Genomic DNA, 7668 nt, shown 5'->3' with positions numbered 1-7668 from the left:
AGAGAACTCATGACAGAAAATATTCCCAACATCCAGAAAAAAATAACTGTGGATTATGGATGCAGATTGAATCATACTGTTTCTACTTTTGGACTGTTTTTTTCATTTGAGGTTTTTCCTTTGTGCTCTGATTCTTCTTTCACAAGATGACTAATGTAGAAATATGTTTGATGTGACTGTACATATACAACTAATATCAGAGTGCTTTCTGTCTTAGGGAGGAGGGAGGGAAGGGAAGGGGAGAGAAAAGAAAAATTTGCAACTAAAAATCCAGTGTAAACAAATGTTGAAAACGATCCTTATATGCAATATGTAACTGGAAAATAATAAAAGAAAATAAAAAAGAAAGAGAGAGTCTTTGAGATCCTTTTTTTTGGAAGGGGTCTCCACATGATTCATGCTTTCTTGTTCTTGGGACAAAGAAACTGGTACTATATTTTTCCTGTCTGTGTCTGATCTGGTTTTTCCTGTTGGAGACATTATATTCTCTGATCTGTTCCTCCCCTATCCCCCACCCCACAGGAGGACAGATATGGAAACCGTAGGAGACATTTTAAAATTAATTTCTCTGATCTGTTTATTTATTTTTTTGTAGGAGACAGGCAAAACGAACCCCATTTTTGACAGAAGTGAATTGCAGTCAAGCAAGGGATAAAGGTGGAATGATAATAGTAGACACTTTGAATTACATGAAACTAAAAAGGCTTTTTAATAAATGACTCTCAGAAAATTTAACTACTAAACACATGAAAGATTGTCCCAACCAAATCACTAAGGGAGGAAATGCAAATCTTCTTACCTTACTCCAAAATTAAAATAGTATTAGAAAGGTGCAAAAAGAAAGAAAGAAAGGAAGGAAGGAAGGAAGGAAGGAAGGAAGGAAAGAAAGAAAGAAAGAAAGAAAGAAAGAAAGAAAGAAAGAAAGAAAGAAAGAAAGAAAGAAAGAAAGAAAGAAAGAAAATTTAAAATTTAAAATTTAAAATAAAAAAAAAAAAGAAAGGTTCCACCTTTCTGGCACATTTGTACTTATGACTTGTCTTCAGTATATGTTCCCTCTGACCTTCCTTGGAACTCAGCATGAACTACAGGAGAACGGGTTTTCCGTGGTCTCCTCCTCTCTAGATGGAAGGAGGGGAGCGGACAGCACCCGAGGAGGCCTCTTCCTGGGCAGGGTCGTCCTGGAGCATCCACAGCAACCAGAACGATGTCGCTGATGCAGATGACGCACCTAAACTGAACAATCAAGGGTTTCGGGGCAAGAAGATCTTTTCGTTCAACAATGGTAAGGAAAAGCAGCACTTTTAAAAGTAATTCTCTTTGGAGATCACGGCGTTCAGAAGAGGTAGGTGGTACAGCGGCTAGAGCGCTAGGCCTGGAGTCAGGAAGGCCCGAGTTGAAATCTGCCCTCAGACACTTAGTAGGTGTGTGACTCTGGGCAAGTCACTTACCCCTCTTTGCCTTGGTTTCCTGATCTGTAACGTGAGCTGGAGAAGGAAATGGCAAACCGCTCTAGTACCTTTGCCATGAAAACCCCAAATGGAGGTCATAAAAAAATCAGACACAAATGAAAATGACCGAACAACAACGCGGCATGACATACTCTCCCTTGCCCAGGCCTATCAGTCAATCGGTGTCTGTGGTACAAGTGTGAGTCACCAATTTCAGTGAGTTTTCCACTGATATCTGATAAAGTGCAGGTAGTCCCCAGAAGAGAAGTGCGAACATGAGGTGAACGGGCGTTTCATTAGCAAAGAGCACCCTGCTGGTGATCCATTAAGATAATTGGCAAGCTGACCCAGCGGTAGACGGTGTCTCTTTGCTGCTCTTGATTGTCTCCGAAAGAAATCAAGGGGAGAAGTGACTCAAACGTAGGAATTTACAGAATTTCACCCCCTAGCGAATTGTGATAGTTGGTGGTAGAGCTGGTAGGTGCAGTTAAAAAGTCAAGCAAAGAAACACCTCACCTAACCCCAGAGTTTCTTCACTTCACGCAAGCTCGCCCGAAGACACAAGAAAGAGCCCCGCCGTGAGAAAACGCCAAAACTAAGAAAAGCACACTACCTTATTTTTGTGAACCAGAAAATTTCCCCGAAGGGAGGTGCACCGTTCCCGGAAGTACTGCAATACCGGGTCGATGCGTGGAGTGGACGGAGCAAGCTCCTATTCCATCTCCCTGCTCCAAAAATCCATTTAATATATTGTCCTCGGATAGAGGACGTATCAGATATTAAACTGATAAGAACAGATACTACACTTGATCTTAGCCAAAAGGCCGAGAAGCGATAAAGGACCCTCCGCCCACTCCCCCCACCCCTAAGCAGCAGCGACCTTTTACACACGCGGCGACCAACACGGCGTTCGCCAACACCCGCCCGCCCCTCGTACCTCCCACACCCGAGAATACAGCGCGGCCGCCAGACACACGCCTCCACACAACCAGAAGGCCGCCCCCAAAACACACCAGAAAACGGACCTTGACCAAAGTTGTGCACTTCCTTCGCACAAGAAGCCACTCTCCCGGCACCCAGAAAACCTTGCCTACTTGGAAACTGATCATTTGCATGCCCCTCCTCACTTCCGCACCAAGCCGACCAATGGTTTCCCTCTAGGGGGCGGGAACAAGCAGAAACTGCCCTCAGAGCAGAGAGCCCGGCCGGGGGCCGCTGCAGCGGGTCGGGAAGCTTCTTCTACAAACCTTTGAGCTTCCCTTCCCGACACTCCCCCTCTTCCCCTCACCTGGCAGGAAGGGGAACCGGCGCTTCACAGGCACCCTGTGTTGCCGGCTTCAGGGGTGCCCTTCTCCCCTGCCTACCGGTAGCAAAAACGATCCGCAGAATGGGTTCGGCGAAACCTGAAAGCAGCGGGTCTTAAACCAAAGTCCATAATCGAGCCGCATGGAAAAGATGCCAACTGCACACACACTCAGCAATCTCCAGCAAGAGCTGAATGCAGAGAAAACCTGAACAAACCATGAGGATTCTGACAAGGCATCTCAGGCAAAATTGTGGCAGTGCCACTGAGGAATAATTCTTTTATATATGGCGATCTGAGGCCATAAAAGCTAAACAGATGACAGATCCATAAGGCAAACAAGGGTTAAGAGCTTGCCCAGGCACGCCGGGGTCGAGCAGTGGGTGAGGATCTTGTGTCTGAGGCCAGATTTGGGCTTGGGCCCTCCTGGGTCCAGGGCGGGTGCTTTGTCTACTGTGTCACCTAGCTGTCCCATGATGACATCTTTAGGGTAAAATCGAGGGGGGAGAGGGTTGCACTGCGGGACGGGGAAGAGGACGCGTAGAATGGGGGTGAAATCTCACTTGAAAGAAGCAGAAATTAAAACAACTCTGAGATAGCACCTGACACCTATCTGATTGCCTAATATGACAAAAAAGGAAAATAATAAATGTTGGAGAAGCTGTGGAAAATTTGGAACACTAATGCATTGTTGGTGGAGCTGTGGAACTTGATCCAACCATTCTGGAGAGCAATTTGGAATTATGCCCAAAGGGCGGGCTATAAAGCTGTGCATACCCTTTGACCCAGCAATACCACTATTGGGTCTTTTCCCCAAAGAGATCATCAAAAAAGGAAAAGGACCCACATGTACAAAAATATTTAGAGGTGCTCTTTTTGTGGTGACAACGAATTGGAAATTGAGGGGCTGCCCGTGCATTGGGGAATGGCTGAACAAATTGTGGTATACCAATGTAATGGAATTCTATTGGGTTGGGTTTGGGGTGGGGGGGCTGGGGTTGGTTTTTTGTTTGTTTTGGTGAGGCAATTGGGGTTAAGTGACTTGCCCAGGGTCACACAGCTAGTAAGTGTCAAGTGTCTGAATCCCGATTTGAACTCGGGTCCTTCTGAATCCAGGGCCAGTGCTCTATCCACTGCACCACCTAGCTGCCCCTGGAATTCTATTGTGCTGTAAGAAATGATGAACAGGTCGATTTCAGGGAAACCTGTGTAAGGATTGGAATGACGCCACCTGCTGGAGACTTACTGTAGAAAAGCTCCGCCATGGGGTGAAGGCCTCTGAGGGCAAGCCATGTGGTCAAGGTCCTTAGGGTCAGGAAGTGACGTTTCTTGGTGGGTACTGTCTATCAAGGCTACCAGCCAATCAACTTGAGGAGCCTCCCATTTCTGGGAGGGGGACATGAAGCAGGAAGGGACGCCGGGGCGGAGGGGTTCTGTCTCTTTTTGGTTCCTGACCTCACCATGGTGGGTCCGATGATAGGCTCTCTTAGAAATAGTTAGATTTTTACCTTTCTCTCTGATCCTAATGCTCTCTAATAAATACTTAAATACACTTGCTAAAGCTTATGATTTGTTGGTGGCCACTCATTAGATTTTGGATAGTATAGCCAGAATTTTAGCCCCTTACACCTGGAAGGACTTGCATGAACTGATGATGAGTGAGATGAGCAGAACCAGGAGAACGTTGTACACAGTATCAACAACATGGTGTGTTGATCAACTGTGATAGACTTGATTCTTCTCAGCAATACAAGGGTACAAGATAGTTCCAAAGGACTCCCAGTTATACTCAATTCAAATTAGTTCATAATCCCTTGGATATATCATCATTTATTACAATTGCAACTGTACCTTATTAACTTAAAATTTTTCAGCTCTTCCACAATGAGGTAAGAGTAATCAACTCCCGGGTTGTCATTCATTCATTCATGAAAAACTATCCCTCCCCTAAAGCCTGGTAAAAATTTTGTTCATTAAGTTTAACCTTCCTAGCCCCCCCCCCCCTTAAAACACGAAAGAGCATGAAAAGTTGTGTTTTTTTTAAATAAAAATATTTTATTATTACATGTAGAAATAGTTTTCAACATTTTTTATATAAGATTTCCAATCTCAAATTTTTCTCCCTCCCCCCCTCCCCTAGAGAGCAGACAATCTGATATAGGTTATATATACCTAATAACATTAAACATATTTCTGCATTAGTCATGTTATCCAAGGCTTTCTGAGAAAAAGACCAGAAATGAACAGAAAATTTGATCTCCAAATACAAGACTCTAGAGAAATGTTATGGGGGAAAAATTGGGGGGGGGGAATGGGGTTAGGGTTAAGGGTTAGGGTAGGGGTTGGGGTTCTTAGGAATTCCTCTTTAAAGAATTACACCCTCTTGCACACAAAAGTAGTTAGAATAAGATGGTAGTTTATTTAGGGGCAAGGGAGGGGAAGCGAAACCATGAAAGAAATCCTTGGACTTCTCATGGGGAGATAGATAGGTATGGAACAAAGCAGGTGGCTCTGAGGTACCAGTCTCCTCGATCAGGAGACTGGCAGGTACTTTTATAGAAGACTGATGGGAGGAGGGGGGAGACCATTTGACTGTCGAAAATTCCTTTAGTGAGGGAGGACCATCCCCCACTGGTGGTGGCTAGAGGAATTGGGTGAGGAGTGGCTACGGATCTCTCTTCAGGACAGAAAGGTCGCAGCCACACCCAAATTTATCACCCCAGGGGTAAGGGAGATCAGAATGAAGGGTGGAGGTCCGGAAGCGAGCTCAGTCCAAACTGGTTCCGCTTATCTCTCTAGGCTTATCTGTCCTCTGGTTTAGTTTCTCAAGGAGAAGATTCCTTGATGTATCCCAGAGAACTTCTGGGGTGCTCTGCACCCTCAACAAATATAAAGAGGTAATCAAAGGGGGAGAAAACGGTTGTTCAATGATGTTAAACTGCTTGAGTCCATATGAGGGAGGATAATACTTTTAACTCTTGAGATCTGTATCTCTGTAAAGGTATTGTTATTAAATCAACTTTGACGTGATGATATAAAGAAACTTAAGGGGCAGAATAAAAGAAGACTAGGGGGGAGGAGAGGAAGGGAGAGGTGGAATGGGGTTAATTATATCATAGGAAGAGGCACAAAAAGAACCCATTACAACAGAGGGAAAGAAGGGAGGGGTGGACATTGTTTGCAACCTTATTCTCATCAGACTTGGTTCAGGGAGGGAATAAAATACACTCCCATTTGTATAAAGAAACTTAGCTTACTCTGTAAGGAAACAAAAGGGGAAGGGGGAAAAGGGTGGCATTGATAGAAGGGAGGGCACGAGTGAGGGAAAAGGGGGCAAGGAAAAGAAGGGCAGCTGATAAAAGGGAGGGCAGATTGAGGGAGGCAGTGGTCAGAAGAAAACACTGGTCAAGTGGAATAGGGGGGAAGAAGGGGGGAAAGGAGTACAAAGGGGAAAAGAAGATGGAGAGAAATAAACAGTTAATAATTTTAACTGTAGGGGGCAGCTAGGTGGCGTAGTGGATAGAGCACCGGCCCTGGAGTCAGGAGGACCGGAGTTCAAATCCGGTCTCGGACACTTAACACTTACTAGCTGTGTGACCCTGGGCAGGTCACTTAACCCCAATTGCCTCACTTAAAAAAAAAAAATGAAGTACCATCAATATTAAATACGTGTGCGCCAAGTGGCATAGCATCCAAATTCATAGAGGGAAAAGTTAAATGAGTTACAAGAGGAAATAGTAATACGGTACTAGTGGGGGAATTCAGATATTCCTAGTCACAAAACTAACAAAAAAGAAGCGAAGGAGCTGAATACACTACGGACGTCGGGAGGAAACTGAGTAAGAATAGGAAGAAAAGTGCCCTTCCCCCCCGTACGTATTACGTCTTCACGTAACATCTCAAAAAACCGCACATCGCAAAGCTTTTTCCGTACACGGAACTACAGCTATTGTTAGGACAGCAAAAGTCAGGGGAGAGCGCGAACGCAGTCCCCCACTACCACAAATTATGCAGTCGAGTTTCCCGCATTTGGGGAAATCGCAGGGGTCAGCCCATCCGGAGTGCAATGGATAAGCCTCGCCCTGGGGAAACCACCTTCGTGATCATGGAATCACCCCTGCCAGGTAAGTATGCTTTGCAACGCCATGCACGCCCATTCCCTCGACACACACACACTCCACACTCATGCTCACTTTCGTGGCACTTCCGCGCTCGAGGACCGCACCACAACACGCGACAGACACACAAGTTACACACAACTCAGCGCTTCAAACGGCTCCACTTGGGTAGCCTTCTCTGATCGTCCCTCAAAAATCTCTGTTTTCCAGACGGAGAAAACCCGACCAGAAGCCTCTTCATCTGCATACGCCCTGCCTCTTCCTGACGTCACCCACCAGGCCTGACTGAATGAAGACCGCCATCTAATGGCTGTTCAGAGGAACTTTTACATGGAAAGGAACGGAAAACCTGCTCAAGCCTCAGGCTTTTCCTCAGCCTAAGGCGATCAAACCACTTAGTTGCCCGCCTTTGGTTCTCCCCCCGCCCCCTCCTTCCCCTACATCCCCCCCGCCCCCGCCTCCTCCTCCTCCTTCCTTCTCCTTGTTCTGGCAGAACTCACGCCTCCACCGGAGTCTGGCCCCTTACTGCGTTAGCCTCTCTCCTGCCGATCCAGGCCGGCTCCAATACCACCTCTCTCAGAGAGTTTTGTCCAACCTCCCCGGCCCGGGAGACGGGCGCTCGAGGACCGCACCCCGGCGAGACCTTGGTGGCGCGGTCACTTACAGGTCTCAGGTTCTTGGGGCTCTTCAGAGGCCAAGTTTACTTTGGCAGGTCTTTAGTAGTATAACAGACCCTTCCTGTGATGCTTCCCCTGGACAGCTGCCTCCCACGCCTGGGATGAGAAGCAGCAAATTCCTG

The 7668-nt window shown here is 46.4% G+C and overlaps 2 non-coding genes across 2 annotated transcripts; both read right to left on the bottom strand.

Moving 5' to 3' along the window:
* Window positions 1-2093: 2093 nt before the first annotated feature.
* LOC122752451 lies at window positions 2094-2284 on the bottom strand. Its single transcript, XR_006356185.1, has one exon. It is a non-coding gene; the product is annotated as a U2 spliceosomal RNA (small nuclear RNA).
* Window positions 2285-6719: 4435 nt separating this feature from the next.
* On the bottom strand, window positions 6720-6883 carry LOC122752043. The gene has a single exon (XR_006355848.1). It is a non-coding gene; the product is annotated as a U1 spliceosomal RNA (small nuclear RNA).
* Between the last annotated feature and the right edge of the window lie 785 nt (window positions 6884-7668).

This window comes from Dromiciops gliroides, chromosome 3 (genome assembly GCF_019393635.1).
Source record: "Dromiciops gliroides isolate mDroGli1 chromosome 3, mDroGli1.pri, whole genome shotgun sequence".
In the NCBI taxonomy this organism is placed as follows: Eukaryota; Metazoa; Chordata; class Mammalia; order Microbiotheria; family Microbiotheriidae; genus Dromiciops; species Dromiciops gliroides.
This window is presented reverse-complemented; position numbering and strand designations above follow the sequence as displayed.